Below are 10266 nucleotides of genomic sequence, written 5' to 3'. Positions count from 1 at the left end.
ACTTTATAAGGCAGCAGCTGGTAAAGTCCAGGTTGCCTGTCCTCCCCATGAGAGAAGGATGCAGAGAGGCTAGAGGCTAGAGAGGGCTGCAGAGGACAACCCATTTGGGTGGACTGGAGAGCCAGTGGTCCAGCTCTGGGCAGATGCCCTGCACTGCCTGGAGGAGAACAAGCCCCTTCTCCAGTCCGCCCCTACTGCCAATGCTGTTAGCCCAGGTTCCAAGATCAAAACACAAAGCGGCTGGGGGTTGAGGGCTCCCGCTGCCCCAAAGACAAGTTATACTAACTCCCCCAGCAAATGAGGGGGAAAGGGGTGGCCCAGGCACAAGACCATGTGCATGGTGGGACTCAGGCCAAACAAAGCCCAATAAAGTAGAGATGTCCATGGGGCAGTGGCCACCTCTGGCCAAGGCTACCAGGTGATCCAGGGCAGAGTGAAGTGGGGGCTTCGAGGCAGAGATTGTCAGCAAGCCATGTGGTGGCAGCTGCTCCAGGCAGAAGGCCGCCAGATCATTTGATGGGGAGGGGGCAAAGCGCATACAAGGCTTGATATGTGACAGAGGCCTCAGGTCAACCAGTGATGCTGATAGCTGGAGAACACAGGCACTCCCCTCCCCTTTCTCTCCCCACAACAGACTCCTGTGATGTTGGTGAGGCTGAGAGAGTCCTGAGAGAACTGTGACTGTCCCAAGGTCACCCAGCTGGCTGCATGTGGGGGAGCAGTGGGGAATCGAACCCGGTTCTCCGTACAACCGCTACACAGAGGCAGGCAATGGCAGACCGCCTCTCAATACCTCTTGCCTTGAAAACCTCACTGGGTCGCCAGAAGGCATTTGTGACTTGATGGCAAAAAAGCCAAACCAAGCCCAAAAGAATAGAGGAGGGGGGTGCTGAAAAATTATCTGCCCCAGGCACCAAAGAGGCCAGTGGCAGAAGCTATTAAGGAATGTAGTCCACTGATGGATGCTTGAATACATCCAGTTGTCAGAAACTTGCAATACTTGGAGTTACCCATAGCAGAATGGCACAGTGGCCATAGCAAAAAGAGGCCAGAGGGCTCCATATCATGGGATGAGGTGTGCTCTGTTTCTAAGCGGGGATGAAAACAAGAAAAGGAGGAAAACATTCACTCAGCATGAGGTGTGCAGCTTTTCCTAGCAGTTGCGAAACTGTCAAAGGAGGATGACTCTGAACAGTGTTAGTAAACCTAGTGTAAGAGGGACCACCTGCTTTTCTAGTGTGCTAACAAACAATCCCAAGCCACCCACACTGAGTGAAATCCAAACAATATGGAATCTGCTCATGAAATGCTAAGCAGCATGTTTTCTTTCTGGAGCCTCCCTTTGAAACCTTTCTGCGGAAATTCTGCAATTTTAAAGTCTGTCCCAGGAGGCTTTCTCACTAGTTTCTATTATTAGCAGATGATTTGTCTCAGTTTTAAAAATATTGTGTAGAGGTTATTGAGTTCAGCCCATGTAAGCGATAAAAGTGCACAGTGCACATGAGGGCATACACTGTTTTTGTGGTGCAAAATGTTGGCTAGGATTCATGCTCACATAAGCAGATCTTACACGTGTGCCTTCTTCACAGGCTATACTCAATACCTGGAGGGGTGGGACAGTCTGCTTCTCCATTGTAGCGTGTGCAAACCTGTTTCTCTACAGATGTACATGTCAGCCCAGGAGACCTTCCTCTAGGACAGATTTGGCTAATGGGAACCTAAAGAAGGGCTTTTTTTTGGCAGTCGCCCCTACCAAGTTTGGAACTCTTTGCCACTAGTGTAGGGCTGAATGAAAAGTAGACTGCTATTGCAATATAATATAATATTTTATTGATTTTAATTGTTTTTGTATCTCAATGTCCTTTATTTTACTGCATAGTACATCTGGGAACATTTAGCACAAAGGTGGTATCTAAAGCAACTCATTATCATACTTCAGAATTATAATTTAATTTGTCAACTGTAGACAACACTACGTCAATTGGCCCGGTGAATGCAGCAATTCTCAGATATCAAAGATATTTACATCCTTTGGCATTCATTCAGGAAATGTCAGTGGATTAAGGCAGGAGTTCATTAACATTTAATAGGATGCCCATCTACTGCCTGTTTTCGTTGCTGTCGTGCTAATAAATCATGTCGTAATAAATCTCACAATAAAACACTAACAGTAAAAACTGGAAGAGGATGTGTTACATTCGGTCCTGATTACTAATGAATATTGTGCAAGCCTGCTATTTCAAAATGCATTTTCTGAGGCTGGATACAAGATGGATCTTTGTGTTTTGGAGTGATGGCGAAACTCACCACAACACAGCTGTAACCAGATGAAGTCCTTTGGTGTCATCAGAGCAGAGCAGATGAGCTCTAGAGCCCACCCCTGTGTCTTTACCCAGATGTGTCCCCACTGAATTCAGTGGACTTACTGCTTTCATTCTTTTTTAAAATAAATACATTGTATTTAAAAGTAGTATTGCATATTACAGAACTATTATTAAAAACATCAAGGTACTGATCCTTATCCAGTTCCCCTATATATTTGTGAAACAGCCTGGGGCGTGGAATGTGTCTGGCTGTCCAAGTTGGAATAGGGCCAATCAGCAGCTCCCGCCCCTGCAGCTCCCGCCCTCTGTCCCTGGACTCTAGCCTCTTTGCTCTCAACTGTGCCTCAGTGCCTTGAACCAGCAGCAGGTAAGGGGAGAAGGCCCTGGGTAAAGGGTCATGGTGGAGGGCCTGCTAACAAGGGCTTCTTGGCCTGCTAGGCTGGGTCTGCTAATGAGGGCCTCCCGACCTGCTGACTGCCTGCTAAGGAGCTCTGTCCCAGCCAGCCCCCGCCCACCACACTTGATCCAGCTGCGAACTGCAGCCCAAAGCCACCTTAAGCTGCCTGGCTGGGGGCCAGGGGAGGGGACCCTTTCAAGGCCTGTTCTTAGGAACGGGCTTTGAAGCTAGTTTATAATATAAAACAAAGGTGAAAAAACCTCCACAAAATCTTTTTCTAGAAGACAGCTTTTAAGAAGAGAGGGACGAAAAGACCCATTATATTACAATTTACATTTTACAACTCAGCTGCCCTTTTCCATCTCGTTTTACTGATCTGTATAGTTTACAATAAGACTCCATTTTCTCTTGAAGTCTGATATTAGTCTGTTGTGCATCAGATACGTAAGTTTTGCCATTTTGTTTGAGCGGTCCACAAGATTTGGTGGAGTTTTTTTTCCATCTTGAGGCAAATGGAATCCTTGCAGCTGTTACCATATACCATATACAAACTCCCCTATACATTTGAATGTTTTTGGTACTCTATTTAATATCTATTTTGGATCCATTCTTTACTTCTTTGACTCCTTGGCTTTCTCTCTAACAGGGTCGACTCAGTGGTTTGCCTTGCTCTCCTCTTCTCTATTTTACCTTCACACCAACCTTGTGAGGTAGGCTAGGCTCAGAAAGGATGCATGGCAGGGCCAAGGGCCTTCAGCGGGCCCCCATGGCAGTATGGGGATTCACATCTTGGTCTAGTCCAACACAGTAAGCACTGTGCTAATAATTATTGGGAAGGGGAGTGAGAATTTAGTTTATTTACATTTCTTTATGTCATAGCCATAGCAAAAAAAAGGAAAGGGAAATCTGTATCTGTTTAGTCACTATTATTGGATATGTACTGCCTGGTCCTAATTAGCAATTGCCTGCAAATATGAGACACCCATTTGGTGGTTGGTTGGACCTTGGATTGCCTAGGATGTGATGGAAGTGCTTGCAGGTTGCCAGATCTGGGTTGGAAAATGTAGGTTATTTAGGGCAGGGGTAGTCAACCTGTGGTCCTCCAGATGTTCATGGACTGCAATTCCCATGAGCCCCTGCCAGCAAATGCTGGCAGGGGCTCATGGGAATTGTAGTCCATGAACATCTGGAGGACCACAGGTTGACTATCCATGATTTAGGGGGAGGAAGGGAGGAGACGAACCTCAGCAGGGTACAATGCCATGCAGTCCACCCTCCAAAGCAGCCGTTTTCTCTAGGGGAACTAATTTCTTGGGCCTGGAGATCAATTGTAATCCTAGGAGATCTCCAGCCACCACCTGGAGGTTGGCAAGACTATAGTGATTTGGAGAACCCTCACCATGGTGAATTCTCCTGGAATTCTGCATCAGTGGCAGGTGTGCCAGCGAGTGGGTTAAGTGGCTCAGGCTGTTCTTTCTTTTAGAAGACAGGAGTAACTTAACGCCTGGTGGTAGATCAGAATGTATGATTAGGTAAGTGAATGAAACTAACTTCTTATTGATCATTTTATTTATATTTATTTATTATTTAGACTTATATGCTGCCCCTCCCAGAAAGCCGGCTCAGGGTGGTTAACGACAACATCATAATAATTACATAGAAGTTTGTATGAGTGATGCCATGCACCCCTGAAACATGTGACTTGCAGGGGGCGTGGCAGGGGGCGTGGCCATCTGGCATCACTTTAGAGGTTCCTTGAAGCCTGACGAATATTTCAGGGGTTACTCCATGGTCAAAAGTTTGAAAGTTTGAAAAAGGCTGTAGGAAACCCTGCTGGCACTCATATTGTTCTTTTGCAAGTGTTACAGCAGATGTATGAAAAAGGAAGTGCAGCTCATTCACATTTTTTCTCCCCAGACATCTTTTCCCCTAACAGAGGGGAGAAATGAGGAAGTCCTTGCTGGGGACAAGTGAGCAGCAGTGAAATTTCCTGTTTGGTTTTTCTCTGCAGGCCCCGAACGCCTGGGCAGGGCCAGAGGCAGGAACCCCTGGGTACATGCTCAAGGACTCTTGGTTCATACCCTGCAGGCTAGTTTCAGGTGGCCTTATCAACTGGGACTGACTCAGAATATTTCAGTTTTGCTTGTCTTACTCTGTTATTTGCTTAAATGGACGGCGTTTTGTTCTGTGAGCCACTCCTGCCTGGAAGAAAAGCAGCATGCAAACTCCTTAAATAAACAACCCAGTTGGTAATGTGCAGTGGATGAAACAAAAGACAAATTCATACATGCTACTTAAAGCACTTTTCATCTTTCCCCCCACTGCTGATGTGCTGCCCCGTTAAGGCAGTTGTAAATGTGCTTATCTAAATCAAGGGAGACCTGCTGGGCAAGAAGCTTCCTTTGGAACGGCATTTCAGCCTTCCTTTGCAAGTGTGGTTTTGGGCAAAGCTATCGTGCATGGAAAACAAGTCCCAAGGATTACTGGAGGAAACTGTTCTGTATAAACTCGGAAACCCAGATGGGAATCTTCACTGTGCCATGGAAGCACAGCCTAATCTATGCCACAGGGAATGGAGAGTGACGTAAGCCACTTTGGATCCATGTTGACGATAGAGTTGCCAACCTTCAGGTGGGGCCTGGAGTTCTCCCAGAAATACAACTGGTCTTCAGACAATGAAGTTCTGTTTCCCCAAAGAAAATTGATGCTTTGGATCGCTACTCTATGGTAGCCATCCCCAACCTGTGGGCTGCAGACCACATGTGGTCTGATGACTAATTGGAGGTGGGCCGCGAAGGACACCTTCTCTCCCCCCCCAGCCCTTTACTTCATCCCCCCCAGCCCTTTACAACACACTTTGGGTGTCATTGTCTCCCATCACTCCCAGATGGGACTATCTCGTTGCAGAGAAACAAGCTCAGGGTTCCCATTGATTTGTCATTGTCATGAGTTAAAATTTCCATGAAAATAAAATGTTCCTTATGTTCATTGTTGTGGCGTGTCTGTATCTTATTTTGAAGGGATGTTTTAACATTACCATAGCGATCAGAGAGCGTTAGGGCAGTGGTTGAGAGTAGAGGAGTAAACTACCCCCCCCCCCACCGGGCCTCAGTAAAATTGTCAAGCGTTGAGTGGTCCCCGGTGATAAAAAAGTTGGGGACCACTGCTCTACGGCATTAGACCCCATTAAAGTCCCTATCCTTCCCAGATTCCATCCCTAAATCTCCAGGGATTTCTCAAACCAGAGTTGGCAACTGGGAAGGAAGGCAGGATAGAAATTAGAAGAAGAAGAAGAAGAAGAAGAAGAAGAAGAAGAAGAAGAAGAAGAAGAAGAAGAAGAGTTGGTTCTTATATGCCGCTTTTCCCTACCCGAAGGAGGCTCAAAGCGGCTTACATTTGCCTTCCCTTTCCTCTCCCATTAAGGAACTATATACATATGTGTGCTCTGAGATGGGAGTTATAGATTGGTTGCAATTAAGCCCCTCTAGCTGCCTTTTCTATGATTCCGTTAAAGAGACATATGCACAGCTCTCTAGCCAAAGCAGGAAAGGAGTTGGAGGGCAGACGTGGCATCTTGAGTGGAGGGAGGGAAAACAGGCAAGGCTGATTTTTAAAGGGACATTTTGAAAGTCTAGCCAGCTTTTGTGCATGCCCAGACATTAAAACTGAGGAATTTTAATGGGTTTTGGTGCTCAGGTGTGCTTGTAGCTGATAAAGATTAATGTGCTAATGGCTCACGTATAAAGTAGGATCTGTCTCCTGTAATGAGTAAATCATGTTAAGAGTCTCAAAAGTCGGCTTATGTTCATTGGTGTGCAATTCCCCAAAAACCCTATCAAAGAAGCACCATTTGGAGGTTGTATTTGCAGGTTCAATTAGGTATAATCCACGGCGCAGATGTCACGGAGGCTGGGAAATCGGTGGTTAACAATGGCAGTCTAATTTTCTCTGGTTCCAAAGGAGATCGAATAGCATCTACTTTCATGGCAACAACATTGTGGTTGTGGGAGATGCATGCTTCCAGGTGTAGCTGCCAACGCTCCATGTGAAATGCCATTGTTTTGTGGCTCGCAGCAGCTGACACTGCAGTGTGCACACTTGAAAACATCGGCTGCAGGTAATTCTTGGCCTGGAATCTGAATGTTTTGCTGTTTCCACCAGGAAGGTTCTTAATAAAATGTCTTTCTGGCAAAGTGGATCACAGTTATTGGGTTTATTCCCTGCACAAAAGTCCAAGCCAACCACCTGACTAGCAGACCTCTGTGACAAGGGATAGAACTGAGTATCCGAATTAGGGATGACTACATGTTATGGAGAAGATCCAGGACCAGATTTTCTATAGTGAAAACAAGGAGTTGGATCCATGGCTGCCTGGACCCCCAAGTTTATTACTGGGCTCACAGTGCCCATAGGGGGGCAGTAGGGATGTGGGAAACTGGTGTGGGGAGCAAAGTAGGGTGTTCTTAACTGGGATTGCTGCCTTGTTGTTCCTCCCTAAATCCATGGCTCTTAGTCTGGCTGGGCCACCAATGCTGCACATAGCCCAGGCAAGCCCAATCCTGTGAGATTTCGGAAGCTAAGCAGGCTGGCTAGTAATTGGATGGGAGACCTCCAAGGATTTGGGTCCTCCAAGGCAAAGTAGGGGGGCATGATGCAGAGGCAGGCAATGGCAATGGCAAACCACCTCCAAACTTCCCTTGCCTGGCTGCTAGAGAAGCCTCAGGTCTCCTCACTACACATGCTATATGATGAACAAAAGTCACATAAAAACACAAGAAAGGTTGGAACTGGCTCAAGCAAAGTGGTCTGAAGCTTAATCCTGCAGAGACCGAGGTCCTGTGGTTTGGTAGGAAAGGGCCAAGCAATGATGCAGGACTGTGCAACCTGGATGGCTGTCTCGTCATCTATGCCCCTCCCAAAGAGTTTTACACTTCTCCAACAGCAACAAATGTGACCCCTAGCCCCAGGGAATCTCGTCTGTCAATGACTAGAGCCAGGGCTTTCTCACCTGATGGAATGAGCTCCCAAAGGGCATCAGGGCCCTGCGAGAGCTAAAACAATTTCTCAGAGCCCGCAAAAAGGAGCTCTTCCACCAGGCATTGGCCCAAGACATGCTGCGACCACCAACCAGAAGCCCCATAAAGTTCACTAACAGATAACGGAACCACAGTGCGGAAAGACCAAGATATTGGTTGTTATTGAGTACTGCTGTTAAATTACACTGTTTGTTGTTATTAAATACTGTTGTTATATGACAGTGTTTGATACACATTTCACTGTTAAATAAGTTTTATATTGAATATCCCTTGTACTGTACTGCGTATAAGAGCTATAATGTAAACCGCCCTGAGCCAAAAGGGAGGGTGGGATATAAATATAATAAATAAATAAATAAAATCAGATATCCAGCATGTGATTTGGGAGACTCATGGACTATGGGGGACTCAGACACAGCTTCAGGATCCGAGCAAAGGAAGTGTAAGCTGTCATAAATGGCACAAAGTAACCGGTGTTTTAGAAGATAAATAATATAGAAGACTTGAATGACACTTAATTGAACTACAGTTGGCAACAAAGAAATATCAATGGCCAGTTGCCATGTTGCTGAGAAACAGATGTCCTCAGGATGTCTCTTGGGTGATTTAGGATGCTTTGGGCTGATCCTGCGTTGAGCAGGGGGTTGGACTAGATGGCCTGTATGGCCCCTTCCAACTCTATGATTCTATGATTCTACGATCATTGTGGGGGATGCTTATCACTACCAAGGATACAGGGTTTGTGTATGTGTGTGTGTGCTAGAAACCCCTGAATCAGAGCTGGTTGCTCTTTGCCTGTCCACTGTGAGTAGAAAAGAAGCCCAAACAGGTGACTTCTATCCTTAAGGAGCTCAGAGAGGTAAGTATGGTCATGTTCCTCACAACAACCCTGTGTAGGTTTGGCTGAGAGAGTGTGAGTCCTCCACAACCGCCCTATGAGATTCATAGAAAAACGGAGATCTGAACCTGGGTCTCCACAGTCCTCACCGTCTGCCTTTTGGAAGAGTTTCAGAAGCAAGCAGCTGCAGATCACAGATCTCTGTGCATTGCCTTTTTCCATGGGAAAATTATTGTCCATCAAGGAGCCCTCAGCTGAATGTGCAGTCACCTGTACATCTGAGGGAGGTTCTTTGACCTGCAGGATTGTTGCGCCTCTGGGCCGAACTGCATTGTCAAAGGTCAATGGGATTGCTTTGTAGCACTGCCCCCTCTTTGATGTGCTGGTCCCACATTTTGAACTTCGGTGTCTATGGCTGTATGGAGCCTTCCTTCCACTGTGAGCAGAAGAGTCCATTCTTAACCTACGTTTGAGCAACATGCAGCTCTAATACAAAAGCCATTTGGATGGCTTACCGGAACTTGTACTGGCACATTTGTGAAATTGCATATGTATTGAATGATTAATGGTTCTATTCAGTAGAGGTTTCTCCAGCTGAAGGCACAAATCATTATAATAATTGTTGGCTGCCCATTAGAATGAATTTGGGATTCTTTCCAGAGCATTTTCCCAAGGAGGATACTATGCTTCCTCCTATGTGGTAAGAGGCCCATTAATCTTGACTTGGAATTCTGTGCCTATCTTATGCATCATAATTCTTCCACCTGTGGATTCATTTTGCAGCTGCAATTTTTAAAGAAACCACTTTTAAAAATCAGGGTAGAGCGTCACTCATGATGTGTTGGGGGTGGTGTCCAAAATTTCTTTCGATTTATACAATTGCCCTATCGCAGCTGTGCAGTGGCATCCAGTTTCATTTAAATCCTTGTGGTTCAGGTTTTACGCATGGATTTTAGTGTTAGTTGGTTGAATAAAAGGGAACAGAAAAGAATGCAGGCAAAGGGGGAAACAGACCAGACCTTTTATTTGTGGAAACTGACAGGCAGCTGCCAAGCCCCATTTTCCATATTGCCAACACTAGGGCGGGGGGGGGGGGGGGGACAAACTGTGGCTCTCCAGATGCCCATGGACTACAATTCCCATGAACCCCTACCAGCACTGGCAAGGACTTGTGGGAATTGTAGTCTATGAACATATGGAGAGCTACAGTTTGGCCACCCCTGCACTAGGGGATGCTCTGCCGTGTTATCAGCCATTGTGAAAAATGGGAAGGAGTCGCCTGATCTTATAATATGAGGAAACAAATCTGAGTGTACAGAATTCACAGTAGAACCCACTGACACTGCAAGCTGTGATCATTGGCAATATATGTATATGTGCCTGTGTAAAATCAGCTACAACTCCACCACACTTTATTTATTTATTTATTTGCCTGCCTCTCCTGGTCCAAGCCAACTTGTGACAGTTTACAATAAAACCCCAATAAAATAACAAAATATAATTATAAAACTCCTAGCAGTGTAATCCCTCTTCATCCCTCCCTACCCACCAGTCCGGTGCAGGTTGAAACACCCTCTGTCTATCAGCCTCAGTGGAGAGGGGGCACACCTCCTGCCCTATACCGGGCATCCTGAGGAGGGACCCCAGATCTTCCATGGCCTGGCCTCAACC

This window comes from Paroedura picta, chromosome 8, assembly GCF_049243985.1.
Source record: "Paroedura picta isolate Pp20150507F chromosome 8, Ppicta_v3.0, whole genome shotgun sequence".
Classification (NCBI taxonomy): domain Eukaryota; kingdom Metazoa; phylum Chordata; class Lepidosauria; order Squamata; family Gekkonidae; genus Paroedura; species Paroedura picta.
Note: the sequence above shows the minus strand (reverse complement) of the source record.